Source organism: Rhynchophorus ferrugineus, unplaced genomic scaffold (assembly GCF_030347505.1).
Source record: "Rhynchophorus ferrugineus isolate W39M unplaced genomic scaffold, kcgeb_rfMv2 rfM4, whole genome shotgun sequence".
Classification (NCBI taxonomy): Eukaryota; Metazoa; Arthropoda; class Insecta; order Coleoptera; family Curculionidae; genus Rhynchophorus; species Rhynchophorus ferrugineus.
In genome coordinates, this window is record NW_027472583.1 from 29,822,501 (window position 1) to 29,838,834 (window position 16,334).

At 33.0% G+C, this 16,334-nt stretch overlaps 1 long non-coding RNA gene across 1 annotated transcript in view; it reads left to right on the forward strand.

Annotated features, from left to right (window-relative positions):
• The window catches only part of LOC143196339 (uncharacterized), a 150,236-nt gene extending 138,837 nt beyond the window's left edge, over window positions 1-11,399 (forward strand). The window contains exons 4-5 of the long non-coding RNA XR_013005732.1: window positions 6,240-6,312; window positions 11,250-11,399. This is a non-coding gene — a long non-coding RNA (uncharacterized LOC143196339). The remainder of the gene's footprint in view (window positions 1-6,239; window positions 6,313-11,249) is intronic.
• The last annotated feature ends 4,935 nt before the right edge of the window (window positions 11,400-16,334 follow it).

Genomic DNA, 16,334 nt, shown 5'->3' on the forward strand with positions numbered 1-16,334 from the left:
GGACCTTTTTTGATAACATTGGATTATTACTTAATTTAATCTCTTAGTGCAACCCCATATTTGAACTCTATAGGTCCAAATTGGTCTTATAATTGACAGACCTCTTTGATTTTAAGTCAAGCTGAGAGTATTTTCCGACTAATCAATACAGTTGCTTGATTTTGAGTCCGATCTGCTCTGCTTATTGTATAACATGATGTCTCCAACTTGATATACCATCGAGATGAATGCCAAGGTCTTTAGCTGATCCTACCTGAAGAATCAGAAATCCGTCAAGCGATATAATTAGGTTTTTGTCATTTAGCCGGAATGCAGAACCAACATGGACAGATTTACCATAAAAACTATGTCGTCGGCAAATATTCCAAGTACTGTTTCTTTCGCTCTTGGGATATCAAGAGAGTAGAGAGAGTGGTCCCAAGATATTGTCCTGGGGAACACCAGCCGAAATAGGTTCAAGTGTTGAGAATGCCCCTTTATGGGAGACTCTAAATTTTCTTTCGAATAGATGACTCTAGCAGTTGACAATAGTTCTGCGATAACAATTTGTCCATCTTGTAGATTAGTCCCAATGTCCAACCGCCCAGTCAATCAATCCCGACCCAATTAAAAGCTTGTGAGATGCCTAGAAATTTTACAAAACAGTTTTTCAAATTTTCTTCTTTTCTTCAAATGTCTCTGTTTACTTGGTCGATTGTTGAGTGCAGATTTTGCAACAGGTTCTCAAATAATTTTGATATCGCAGATAGCAACGAAATAGGCCTCTAAGATCCGGCTTGTTCTGCCGGTTTGTCAGTTTTTTTAAGGATTATTCTTTGAGCAATCTTAAAACATTCCGGAAGGATTAATAATCCATGTAAAATTTCAGCAGCCTTTTTAAGATTGAGCTTGTTAGGTTGAGTAGAAAATCAGATTTACAGCTACATCAAGCTGATAAACAGGAGTATCCATATAGATTCTATGTTATTCGGTTAGAATACGTTAGCTAAAAGTTGTGTGAATAATTCAGCTTTTTTGTCGTTGCGTCAAACCCATTAATGTTTATCATTTTTAATAGGCCGAACTCTAATAGTGGAGTTTTAAAAATCCTAGTTGTTTTTATGTATATATTTTATCATAAAAACTGTGTGGTCGGCAAATATTCCAAGTACTGTTTCTTTTGCTCTTGGAATATCGGCAGAGTAGAGAGAGTGGTCCCAAGATATTATCCTGGGGAACACCAGCCGAAATAGGTTCAAGTGTTGAGAATGCCCCTTCATGGGAGACTTCTTTCGAATAGATGACTCTAGCAGTTGACAATAGTTCCGCGATAACAATTTGTTCATCTTGTAGATTGGTCCCAATGATCAAACATCCAATGAAGTCAGTCCCAACCCAGTTAAAAGCTTTTTTTCGGCAGTAGAGCAGTTTTTCTTTTCTTCAAATGCCTCTTTGCACTTGGTCGATTGTTGAGTGGATATTTTGAAATCCAAACTGGAAATCTTGTATTTCTATAAATGTAAAAACATACGTTTTAACAGTAGGTTCTCAAATAATTTTGATATCGCAGATAGCAATGAAGTAGACCTCTAAGATCCGACTTCTTCTGCCGGATTGTCAGGTGTTTTAAGAACTATTCTTTGAGCAATCTTAAAACACTACGGAACGTACTTCAGTTCAGTTCCGGAATATTTTTTTGTATAACGTCTTTATTAGATACGCTTAGTACAATCGTAATTTACAATTAATTTATTACTACTTTTCCTATGTACTTGGATTAATTAACAAGCAAGACGAGTGCGAGAAAATACATCAGAATGTATTCCTCAATTATAAAATTATAATTATTTGTTAATTATTAACATATAGCTATAGTTTACACTAATAATACACACTAAATGTTTACACAAGTTCGTATGATTTTGTTCGTTTCAATTTCCTGACATCGTATCCATGGTAGATTCTATATCATTAGGTCGAAAAATGTTAGCTAAGTATTGTGCGAACAATTCAGCTTTTCCATTGTCGCGTCCAACCCATTCATTTCGATCATTTTTAATTGGCGGTACTCGAATAATTGGTCTTTTAAATTTTCGAGTTGCTTTCCATATCGAATAATCTTTGTCTGCTTGTGGGCTTAATTCACTTAAATACTTTTGAAAGCAATTCTATTTATATTCTTTGATCTTTTGATTCGTCTGATTACTAATTCTATTAAACGTAGTTTTGTCAACAGCATTTCTGGTTCTGTGCCATACCCTTCTAGCTTTTCGCCTTGCTTTTATCATTTCTCTAATTTCGAAGGGGTAAAGTACTTCATATTCTGATTTCTCTCTTGCTATTGGGGTAGCATCTTTTGTAGCGGACCGAATTTGTTCAGTTATATGTTTGGTTTGTTGCTCAAGATGATTTATAGTTTTAAGTCTTACTTTTAAACTGATTTGTTCCTGAAGTATTAATCTGAATTTGTCCCAGTCAGTATATTTGTTGGTAAAATTAGGCTTTTTTGCTTTTATTAGGATTGTTGCGCCCAGTGTTAACAATACTGGAGTGTGATAAGATGTTAGATCGCACAAGCTTTCTGTACTAATTTGATTTAATGAGATGCCTTTTATAATGTAGAAATCCAGCAGGTCTGGGACTTTATTACTGTCTGTGGGCCAAGTTCTGGAATATGATGATTGCTTTTTGTGGCAGTTCTTTTAATAATCCAGGTAAAATTCCACCAACATTTTTAAGATTGAGATTGTTAGCTTGAGGGGGAAATCAGATTTACAGCTACATCAAGCTGATAAACAGAAGTATCCATGTACTTTAGCTAAAAATTGTGTAAATAATTCAGATTTTTCATTGTTGCTCAAACCCATTAATTTCTATCAACTTTACTAGTTGGACTTAAAATCCTAGTTGTTTTCCATAGCGAGTAATCTTTATCTGCTTCCATTATTATCAACTTACATATTTGTTGAAGCAATTCTGTTTCAATTTTTTTGATTTGCTAACTGATTCTATTAAATATTGTGTTTTATACATTATTTCTGGTTCTGTGCCATACTCTTTTAGCGTTTTTGCTTTGTTTTATAATTTTTCTAATTTCGAGGGGGTAATTTTCCTAATATTCTGATTTCTTTCTTGATATAGGGTATTCGGTTTTGCAGCTCAAGATCATTAATACTTTTAAGCTTATTTGTTTAAACTGATTTGTTCCTGCATTATAAGTCTAAACATGCCTCAGTTAGTAAATGTGTTAGTAAGATTAAGCCTTTTTTTATTTTCAGGACTGTCGCACCCAGTGCTAACAATGCTAGAATGTGCTCAGATGTTAGTTTGCACAAGCTCTCAAATTTTGTTAGATTTAATGACATGCCTTTCGAAATGTAAACTGGCACTTTATTACTGTCCGTAAGCCAGTAAGTGAGCTTACCTTAACGATAATTATACATTTTTATATTAATTGCTATGAACTTGTTTTTTTCAGATATTACTAATAATGAAAATCATGCTGTGCGTTTAACATTAAAGTTTCCTCTAATAATAAACTGTGGACCTAATTTTGGAATAAATCTCTGAATTGTTGATGTGTTATTTTGTGTCTTCGTGGACAGGAGATAACCCTAATGTTTATTTCAGCTATATTTCAGTTTCAGAAAAGAACACCCTTTTCAGTGCTAACTATCGTAGTTTGTATTTTTTTAGTCTTATCTCATTTTAAATACATGCAGCCGTTCGGCCTCGTTTCATTAGATGACAAAACAGTTTTGCATTTTAGTTTGATGATATAATCGATTGTTTAAGTGACAATATAGCTATTATTAGAATTATTATATTGTCAAGGGGGCCACAGACAAGTACATCTTCATTGTTCTATAACACTTCATTGTTAATTTCAGTGATATCTCTCATGTAGATGAGATTATTCCAAACAATTATTTAAGATTTGTTTGTTGATGACTATTTATTGTTTATTGTTACTTGATTCTTCAACTCAAAGCAGTAGAAGGTTGTAATTTATATTCGATACGTAATCAGAAATAATTAATTAGGAATGCCAGTTATACGGTAACATAGTTATTTTAAATCTTCATAATAATCATTATAATCTATGTGTAGAAGTAATTCGGCTTTTCTTACGACTTTAAAGTCGCATATTTTTAGTGACACTTATTATATTTTAGATGCACTTTGAAAATAAAGTCTTCAAATCCTATTTTGTTAAGTCCCGAAAAAGCAAAAATGCACCGTTAGTTTATTGAAAATTGTGTCATCTTTCTATGAATCACTGCTGAATGAGATTGTATAATTTTATACACGCATGCCTGAAAAGTGACGTACGCTAATAATGTGTGAATACTATTGCAGTTGAATTCCAGACAAGCATCACAAACCGTTTTAAAGAATCTGAAATTGACTCCAAGCATGATTTTATCAATATAGTATCAGGTGAGATAGGAAAAAACTTGTTAATCTTGAATTAGTGAATGGGAAGGCATTACTTTCCACCTTTACCGAATCAGCAAAAATTGATACAGATTGGCTGATAAGCTTCTGACAGATTCAACGTATTTTATGGATTTTGATCCGTTCGATTTGTTGATGTTTGATTACATACTAGGAACTGCATAAAAAAATTATAGAGAAAAGTTTAAAATTTATCTTTGAAGATACGTCACAGAAAAGACATTGCAGGAAATTGGGAGGTATAGATCACATGTCTATGTTGATTTAAATAATTACCAATTCACTGCAATAATTGATAAATATTTGTCTGGTTTTATTGTCTTTGTAACAAAAAGAAAATTTTGAAGAATATAAATATTTGGTAATTATTTAGCAGCAGCAGCTAAATAGTTACTACTAAATAGTTAAAGTACAATTTGCTATATAGGATGAGCGAACTACAACTGATCTTGCAAATCGACAAACTATATTTCTCGCTATGTGCACTGATATATTGTTCTTCAATTATTATGAGTAGGGACGCAATAGTAATAAACGCAGTAAATGGACATGATAGTTTAGTACAATCCAGAGATTTGAAATACAATAATCATAGTTATAATGCAAATAAATTAAAAAATCCTTTTCTTATCTACTATATACTTCAGTATTTTATATAATAGATGGTAGTTTAAAATATTGGGGAAGTAGCAGTTTTAATATGGAAACTGAAGAGAAAATTATCGAATAAAGTGTTGGTTAGAAGCTACAATTAAATATTCATGGAACTGATTTAAAAATAATAAACATTGATATAACTAGGTCTAATAGAAAGTTGTATTGATAAGCACATAATCAATTTTGAAATGTTGCTTAAATTAATTAATAAATTAAATAATAAATTTCTATAACAAATAGCGACTTGTCATCACATCACAAAACGCATCTATTTAGCAACTTTGTGTGAAAAAAGAGAACATTAATATCAATAGTCGTACTGAAAAATATATGCCATGAAACGTTAATTAATATTATAAAGAATAATTAATATAATTAAACCATTTTTGATTTCACTTCCGATATGTTAATATTATTTTTGGTTATTAAAATAATTATATTAGTTTTGGTTAGTAGTTTGTCACGCATATTCATAACCTTTTCAACTGATTCATGAAATCATATCAAACAAAAAGAAATGTGAAAGAAAAATAAGAAAAGGTCAAAGATAATATAGAACAGCACTTTGAAATAAAATGAGTTTTCTATAGAAAAGAGAATTACGGGGCAACGTTCAATATAAATCTGCTTTTTTCTATAGATTGGCTCCTATCAAAAGTCAATCCATATGATTTGTGGATAGTATTATTCATAACAAATATTTATTCTAATTATTAGATTTCAAGTTACAGTAGTTTTAGCAAAACAATTAATAGCTGGTATAAAAATTTCTGTGTTTATTTGACATTGTTTTCTGTTAAAGCCAATCTGTGGCTTGATAAGGGTTATGGAATTATTTGACAAATCAATAATTATTGAACGAACTGCTGAACTTAAACAACGAGACCTCAACAATATGTTATAAATTACGTAAAAATCTATTTGGAAAGATTTAAATAAAAAAGTCTATAACATCCTCTGTTTATATAACATATATTTTGCCTCTGAAGTTGCCCACTTTAGTGGGTCTTTAACCTTTTCTTATAGAGTTATCAAAAGCTGAATTAGCTTTTAGATAGCACCAGAAAATATCACTTTTTTCTGATATGTGCTGCTAAACAGATCGAAAATGGAAAGTAATGGTATATATATATTTTTTTTTTCAGATAAACCGTCAGATACAAAGGAAGTTACCAAAAGACATCAAAGAAATTTGTACAATTACTCTAGTTGTGAAAGGTGAGTCAACCATTTAGTCATTTGCTTGTGAATTAGTGTCTTGTATATAGAAAATATTGTGTTGTGATTGTCTATTATTGGTTTATCGCATCGAAAGTCCATAAAATTAATTTAGAAAAATTTAACCTGAGATAGCTACCACTTTAAGGGTGTTAAAACGTAGTGTGTTGCATGTAAATATTAGCATGCTTAAACTTAAAAGTGGTTGGTCGCGTTCCTTGTTGCAGATCAAAAACATTAATGAATAAACAACACAGAATACTGTTTAGAGGTATCTAAACGAAATACAACGTGGGGCAAAAGTCCCGCTACTATTTTGATTGCCTATAACTTTGCTCAACATCCTGCTTGACATCCTGCAACATCTTAGGCTGAATTTCTTCAATATCGTGACGAATATTGTCTTTAAGATTTTGAATCGTTTGGGGCTTCTTCACATAGACTTTTGATTTTGAAAAACCCCATAAGATAAAGTCCGGTGCTATTAAATCCTGAGATCTGGCTATGCTAAATGCTAAATCGCCATCTCGCGAAATTAGTCTTCGTGGAAAACGTCATTCAATAATTAAATTGTTGAACAAGCTGTGTGTGCTGTGGCCCCTTGAACCACATGTCCTCTAGACCTTACTTTTCTATTTTAGGTACAAGAAAATTTCGAATCATGTCTTGGTACCGTTCAGCAGTAACAGTAACAGCAACACCTTAGTCATTTTCAAAAAAACGGGGACCAATGATGTTTCCAGCATGAATACCACACCATATAGTTGTTGTTAGTGGATGCAATGATGTTTTATGAATTACTTGAGGATTTTGTGTTCCCCACAACCAACTGTTCTGTGGTCACTGAGAAGAAAATGGGCTTCATTGTTCATTATCAATTTAAACGAAAAATCTTCAATTCCATGACACTTTTAGGATTGCGTCACTGTGCTCAACTCGTTGCTCAGGAACTCTCGGTAGCAATTTTTGGACTAATTGAATTTTGTACGGAACATTTTCAAATCAGTTTTCAAAATTCGCCTTAAATTGCGTACAGAAATATATAACTAGGAACCACGTCGCCGAATTGATGTTTCTGGAGACTTTGCAACACTATCGCGCACCAGAGCTACATTTTAATCGTTGCGAGACGTCTGTTATCTTCCAAGACGAGGCCTGTCTGCTCTCGTACCGTACTGTCGAACATGTAAACGACAATTGTGGTTTTGTAAGGCACTGGACGGCTAGGATATTTTTGACGCAATTTCCGCTGAGTGGCAATAATGGAACGATTATTTTCAATAAATATTTGTCTAAATAAAATTTGGACGTCCACACAAAACAATGGATAAAGCGACTAAAAAAGTTAAAACTGAGCTAAACGTCACATAACCAAGATGGCGCGCAATCAAATTGGTAGCGGGACTTTTTTACCCCACCCTTTACCAAGAAATTCTGAACAACAGTGAAATTTTTAGATAAAAAAACGGCAACGAATAAAATGTAGTAGTACGCACTTGAATAAAAAAAGGCACCGAAAGATTAGAAACGTTTGGTATAAGTGTGTCGTATGTTTTTCTTGACAGAAAATGTGTAGAAAATATTTTTTTCTTAGATTGAAGACTTATTGTTATTATAATATCATTAATATAATATATTTGAAATTAAATACTAGTCAGTAGAGATAGTTGTAGTAGATATAGATATTTAATAGATATATAAATATCTGTTTCGGTTATAGCAAGTTTATCGATTTTACGTTAGACATAAAAGTAAAAGAGAAATCATTTTTGAAGCCAGTCTAGACTGACTGTTATTTACGTTATTGCATGTCTAGCGCTGCTAATATCGTTCGGTTCGAGCTCTAGCAGCCTTCGTTGTTCGTATGTGATGCTCATGCAAATACGGGAAGGCGAAAAAAAAACAAGGCGGATTGAAATGGTCGTTGTCGGCAATTATCGTTTAATAATTTTGAAATAAGTATTATTGATTTTTCGTTAGCCTTTTGTTTTAATTAGTCGGCCGTCCAAGGTGGTTTGGGAAGGTGAACGACGATGACACAGAAACCTAGTCGTCGTTATCGGGCCGATATGAATGACGCGTGCTTATATTTGCTCGGAATAGTTCATAATTGACGAAACCTTAGCTTACTTGATCGTTTTATAATGCGCACGCGAATACTGGGTGATGTTTAAAAAAAATTAAGTTCGTAAATGTGTAGGGGTTAAAACAAAGACTTTTCTAGAAAGTAAAAGATGTGGTGACCTATTAAATAGACGATACTGTCGTTGTAACCCTATTCTATCAGACCTTTAAATTAATTTTAAATGATTTACATCAGATGATGTTACTGTGTTTCAAATCTTGACAGGTTTCGCTTTTAAGTATGTGTTATTTCGTCGAATTGTATCGTAGTTACTATCGGTCACCGAATACTGTGTGAAGCTTAGGGTAACCGTGCCCCATCGATTTCAACGCCTTAATATTGGTTCCGACGTTTTAAAACTGGTGATGTTGACACCGAAGAGAAATAGTTGGGACCAAAAGAAATTGAGGATAAGGATTTGGAAGCATTACTCGATGAAATGATCAATGGAGATCCCTATGATTAAAATTGATGCGTTTGAGCTGAACACTGTGCGAAAAACTTCCGGAATACGAGCAAAGACACATCCATGTTGTTCTTGGGCATAACAACACTCGATCACATGTTGCAAAACTGGTGAAAATATACTTAAAAATATTAAAATGAGAAGTGCTAACCCACCCGCCCTATTCTCCGGACCTTGCTCGTTCTGGTTATTACTTGTTACAAAAGATACATCGTTGTTTCAAGATAGAATTCGTAAATAGGTGAGAAGAGGGAAAATGTAGCGGATATTGATGCATAATACTTTAAATAATATGCATTTTACCGATCTTTCACTATAAAGCATCGATCAAAAAACTATTTAGAATTAATTTATAAACTTAATAGTATAATAATATTCTAATCTTCAAATGTCTAGTGCCTAATCAGTCGAACTATATGACACCTCCCTTTTGAAGAAACAACCATAGGTATGTCCGTGTCCCGTCTGGACTTTGTAAATTTATTTGTCAGTGTGGTTTTAATTTCGTCTGCTAGCTTTCGATAATCTTCTGTGATGCACTGCTTTTTACCGAAATTTCCATAGTATAGTCAATATAGAATATTTTTCGAAATTTTGATGTCGCAATGGGGCGTCTCTGAATTGCAAGCTTCTGTCCAAATTCCAGTAAACTAGGTTAGTTCGCAGCAAACTCAGTTCGCGTGTTATTCGTATATTTTCTAATTCTAATATGTCATGCCTATAGCCATGACTTGGAACCTCTTCAATTCACCTTCGATGACCTTAAAGCCTGAACTACTATGCTTTTCAACCAACTAACCTATATCAAGGACTGCTTCGAGTAATTATGGAATCTTTTCCAGTCCAAGATCAATCTGTCTTATTTACTTAGTATTTTTTCATGATAAGTAAGCTGATTCAGGCTGGTTAAATGAATGCAAAAGAGACATCTTTATAATCTCCTCGGAACCCCGGAATTAAAATAAAATCCATTATATTACTTGAACACCATTGTTACACAGACTGTTGATTTAATTCTATTTTGTTATGATATAAATGAAATATTTAATTCTAACCGCTTTGCCCATCACTGCTACCAGCTAGACTAAAGACACCGCTTTTCTTTTCGTAAAAATCAAGGCCGTATCAGTAGCACTATATAACATATATTATCAGCATAATATATATATAGGTATCTATGAAACTATTACTACTTATAACAACTGTGTATTTTTGTTCTCAAACGGGTGATTGTTGAATGGAATAGTGTTCAGTATTTTGTCACTTGTAATCTTGTTACATAATAGGAGGAAAAAATATCGAAAATTTCGAAGTTTAGCTTCATTATAGCTTATACATAGTTTAGCTTATAAATATTAACATAGACTCAACTGGTCACATCACAAGTATTTGATTGTTGCTCTGGGACTTATATAAACTGAAAATTATTTGACACTTTTGAAATTTCTAATCTTATCTGTTCTTTTCATGTAACTTTTAAATGCTTGATAGTGACAGATATTGCATTGCCTCCGTAAGTCTGAACTTCTGCTGGAAGAAAGGGTTTGTTTCTTTTAAACGACGTTTTTATGGACAGAAAATAACTTATTTAAACTTAAATTGTCTATAACGGCGAAAAACTTGTCTTTGGATCGAAATGAACCTATTTTTTATAATCCTTGTGAGAAAAACTCCGCGTTCGTGCTATCCTGTCGTGTTGAAAAAATATATTTTTGGAGCATTAATATCTTTCCTGTAGATCCATCGACTTCGCTTATTTTTTGGCGCTGAATCACTGGCCTCACCAAATCAGATCCCTATTGAATAAGTTCAAAAATTGCTGCGATAACGTATCTGCTTTTGATCGGCATTTTAAAGATGTCACCCATCTTGGCCAAAATTTTTACATCCCTAATGTGTAATTATTTCGCACCCAATCAACTCTAATTTTTATTTACTGTTAAAACACTTCTTTCTGCGGAGTCTTTCTGCGGTGAATTGAGTAATTTATAATTATGGATGTGAATTAGTTGTATTGCAGAAAAAATTATTTAATATAACATTTAAAATGCACATGAAATTGAAATGCACTAGAAAATTTGATCTAGCTATAATTTGACCAATATGTTATTCACTCATATTCAAAGTAAACAATTAGTTAAATAATGAATTAAAAAAGGAAACTAAATTCTCTTAAATTAATAGCACCTGATCTGGTAGCTTAAATGCTCTAAAATTATTGTGTTAAATTGATGGTGTAATAATGGGTTGGGTGTATGCAGTTGAATTCAAAGGAATGGTTTAAAAGTTTAATTTAATTGTTTGGTTTATGCATTAATAAAGAATGTTTTTTTATATATTTTAAAGACTCCTTTTACCAACTATAGGTTTATCTGGACTGGACCTAAAGACTGGCGAGTGACCAACTTTAGAAATCATTCCAGAAGACATCACGTCCTACTCAGTCTGGTTAATGGCGTGACTGGGATCATTTTCCATTTTTACAATCTTGCCTAGAACAATCACAAATTTTAAACAATCCGAGAAAAATAAAATTATAATCATGCCTCAGCAGAATGCGAACCCGCGGCTATCGCAACAGTAGGAGGACCGCCCTATCGCCTTACCACTGCGCCACCAAGCCGGCAATAAAGAATTTTGATAATCAGAAAATTATCTAGAATTTTACATTTCTTAGGTCATCTGTAAATTTGCATGATGAAGATTCACTGGTTTAGAAATATGTTTATATTTTCTTAATGGATTATCCAAATATTCATTTGTTTTCTTGTATTTAATATGGACTGGTTTCCTTCTAACATTTTTTGATGTTTTCATATATTTTTATATTTGTCAAGTAGTATTGTTACTTAGCCTTACTTATATAATATTTGCATTACAAAAGCATTGCATTTAAATGTTAATTGTTAAATTAGTTTAAGTGTTAGTTGTTAAATGTTAAAATCAATGTAGAGTATTATTTGTGAATTAGATGTCTTATTAACTATTATATAATTGGTATATCAGGTTATCCAATGACAACAAAAATTCTCATCGGCACCATAATCAAAAACTAGAAGAGAAATCTTGGTGTGATATAGCTGATTTGTACGGTACCTACGACACTGCAACGGAAACTTCAATTATAATGACGCGCAACATTTTATATTATAATAAAATCGAGGATGAATTATTTTAATGAACTTAATTTCGAGAGCAGAGCCACTATTTCCCAGGATGTGTTTACTTCGTTTCACGGGCGACACACGCTTAAATGGAAGAAAAAGAAAAATATGTACGCACGTTGATTATTACGCCGTTGTAAAGTAAACAATTTTGATATCATTAACCCAATTTATGGATCACGCAGAAAGTAGAGTATTACGGTCTATATGAGTCAGTAACTGAGGCAGCGTGATTGTGGCATTCAGTATGTTCCACTTAAAACAAAGAGATATTTGAAACTGGCCTAAATAAATATCTTCTTTCGGTCAATATAAATATATTTGATCACATACTTATTTTATATTTTAGATACACTTTATGTTTCTCTTTATATTAAATGTTTGCATGTGTTTTGATCGGCGAAGAGGCAGCGAATCCCTGAAGCGTTCCTTATTGTCAATCATTGTTTCTTTATTACTGTATTTCCTCATACGGGCTGCACCTTTACTTGGCCTACCCATTCTAATATTAAATTAAACTACTGCGTAATTTATTGAGAAAATATCTAACAGTAAAAAGAACTTACTTCAAAAAATATATAGGTGCTCAAAAAAAATTAAAAAATAATCAAGCTTATCAAGCAAGAAGGTCGCTTCAGTAAGAGATCTGCTATAAAAACTTATAATCTAATTCTTATTCAAGAGACTACTCTAAAGTAGAGGGGATATGGTGCTGAATCAGTCTATTGGGCACGTAATATAGGCCATCGACGATGACTCGCAACACTTTATACTGGAACATCTGGGGGATAGCTATGTTAAATTTGCTAGTACTACTCCTCAGTTCAATACCATAGGTCATAATGAGCCTAATTATTAACTTATACAGCAAAACTTTGTTATTTAAGGATAATTTAGATTTACGCCCTATCGGCCAATACATTTGGTTCAGTTTAAGTCCAAGCCGTCTGCGTCTTGTCACTGTATGTTTTTTTTTCATGTTAAGCGTTAAATTTTTCAACATACTGTTAATGTTACACGGGTAGATTTTATATCATATGCTTTAATACGCCATGCTTTCAACCACAATTCGACTTTGTTTAGATGAAGTTGGAGGTTTCTTGTGGCTGATATTGGATACTCGTGTGATGATAAGATCGCTCTATCATCAGAATATGCTATAGTGTTTCTTGAGGTCGGTAGATTGTATGTAGCTGATACAATTGATATAACAATGAACCAAGTACACTTCTCTATAGAACACCTGAATATATAGGATGTAGATCAGTGTATGAGTTCATTAGTTGAAAGTGCGTATGGGACAAGAGCTTTTTCAATATAACCTGTAGTCGGATTAGTTGGCACAGAGGTAAAGGCGACGGTCCACCTACTGTTGCGATAATCGCGGGTTCGAATCCTGCTGGGGCATGGTCGTTAATTTATGTTTATGATTGATTGTTTAATATTTGCGATTCTCCTAGGCAAAAGTGCAAAATCCAACAAGTAAAATGATATGCCAGTCACGCTAGTAACCAGGTTGGGTAAGACCGAATGTTTTCTCGGATGATTTCTAAGTTGGTCCATCGCCAGACGGTTGGCTTAATGTCGAGGACCGTGGTTCGGAGCCCACATTCAACTGTGGGTCCAGTCCAGATAAACCGCTACTTGATAAAGGGAGACTTTAAAATATACATAAATTAACCTGCAGTTCAATGTACCACACCTTGTCGAAGGCTTGAAGATAAGTTCGAAGACTTGAGATATTTCAAGAAATAGATGGGGGCAATATTTTTTATCATTTAAGTTTTTGTTAATTTGATTAACTAATCTGTGTATTTGTTCTGCTTTTGCGTGTTTATTACGGAAACCAAATTGATAATCTGGAATAATATTTATCTGTTCTGAGATTATTTTGGGTGTCTTAATGTATAGTTTTTCAAACACTTCGGAGATCACATGTAACAGACTTATACTACGACGGGAGAGACGTCTTGTGATTTTTTCTCTTGTTTAAGAAACATAATTATTTGAGCCACGTGGTAGGAAAGTAATTGAATCTTAAAATGGCATTAAATATAAACGTTATTAACTTAATGCACTTTTCTGAAAGCTCTTTTAAGATTCTTTCAGCAATTAAGTCAAAGCTAGGAAATTTTTTAGCATTGATTTTTTCATTATTGTTTATGTTAGTTCCTTAACAGTAAATTTCTCAAATGGCAGATAAATTTGAAACGGATTGATAAGAAACTCGTGATATAGATATCGGGATATAGAAGATATATTAGATGGGTACGGATTAAATAATTCTTGGTGTTTAGAGAAAGCTTCGGCTTTATCTTTATCATTCCTAGACCTTTTATCATTATATATTTTAAGGGGTGGACTATGTTATTGAGGTTTTTAAATATTTTTTGTTACTATGCTGTAAGACGAATTATGTTTATCTACCCTTATATGTTTAGAAATTTCGACAACTTCTGTAACACTTGGTCGATCAAAGCGAGGTTTATCTTTATTATTGAAATTTCTGGCAAATCATTTCTCACACTAATATTTATTTAAGCACTCATTACTACAAGATACGAAACCATTTTCGATGAGCTTGTGCTGCATTTTGCCCTTTTTAAAAGTAAAATAGCAAATTATGGCCAAAATGATCTGAAATTTCCTTGGTTGAAGTTTCAAATTTGCTTTTGTATTTATTATTTAATATAGTTTCATTGAATCGCATTCACTAAATAATTTTGTAGCGACCTTGAGGCACGTCGAATTTTATATCGTGGAATAACGGTCAACAAAGTACCCAGAAACATAATCCCAGATGTTGAACACGGGCGGGGTGCCAGCAGCGACAACTAGAACACGATAACGAATAGCTGGAAACCCCGAGACGTTTATCTGGGATGTTATTGAAGGGTATTTACATCATTCAGTAACAGACCATCATTTGGTTTAAACGTGCCACCATCGATTGCCCAAGCCTCGTCTACAAGTAACACCGCTGCCATTCGTTTTATCTATGTTGTATTTTCTACATTTTTATATTGCCAATAAAAACGGTCACATAATGTAAAGACCACTATTTCATTTCGTTTTACCTCCATTCACCGAACCATATCAATTCACCCTAAAGTATTATTAGAGATATGTGACCTTAAATCCACTAATTATGAAAATAGAAAATTATGTCTTCACAAACTTAATATAAAAATAATTAATTATTAAAATATTAAAGTATTAGATATGTTGTTGTGGATAAATGTATATTAAGTATTAAATTAAAATAAATTTTACTGGAAAAACGGAGCACGTTTGTTAAGTACTACTGAAAATACCTAAAATGGTCAATGTATTGTTATTAAAAAGCTGTAGAATTCAAAGTAGGCGGTGGGTGAATCGAAAAAGACGATAGAACATCGACCATTGTGACGGGCGCTATTCCCATCGAACCGAACCTTCCCATGATCCCATGGCAGCGCCTCGGCCTATTACCATGTTTAATTGCGTTCAGAATGTCTCGCTCGGTTGTGCTCTCTTTCTTCGATTGTCTTTGCCGCTTTGGGAATCGCTTTACGACCCGTTCAGGGACGTCAGCGAAGGAGCGGGAATGCCGAAGACGATTTCTGAACGACGTTCGGTCCGTTCGAACGGAAATACGGTATTTGCATGTCGAAATACATGCGCGGACGATTTTGGTATCGTGGCATTTTTTTATAGAACAAAGAGCCTGATTTTAAAGAGATACTGAACTGCAATTTTAACACAGTTTTAGTGCCACCATAATTAATTTTTGATTAAAATATTTTAGAATTTTAGAACATTGACAGTTAGAAGAGAATCTTTAAAAATCAAGTTTAAAAAACTTCATTGTCTTGGATACTCCTTTAACATATTCCTCATCTAACATCAAAAAGATGTTTTTTATAGAGATGTTTTGTTCTGTAAGTCATTTGGATAGTCCGAAATGTGGTATGAAAAATAAAGTTAATTTGATAGGCTTCTTGATTATACATCTCGACTGTTGAATTATGCTATTATTGTGCTTATCAGACAATTTGTGTGGGCTAAAGCCTGAACAACCTTTGCATATGTTTTAATTAATTACCCCATTTAATTGGAATGATTTTGAAAAACTACTGTATGAAATAGTAAAGGTATTGGTGAAAAACCACCTATACATTTACTATTTCCTAAAAAGGTTTCTGAATAAAAAATGTATTCATAAATTTAACATTTTTATATTTAACAGATATGAGAATACAGTGAATGTGACAATCTGTAAATAAGA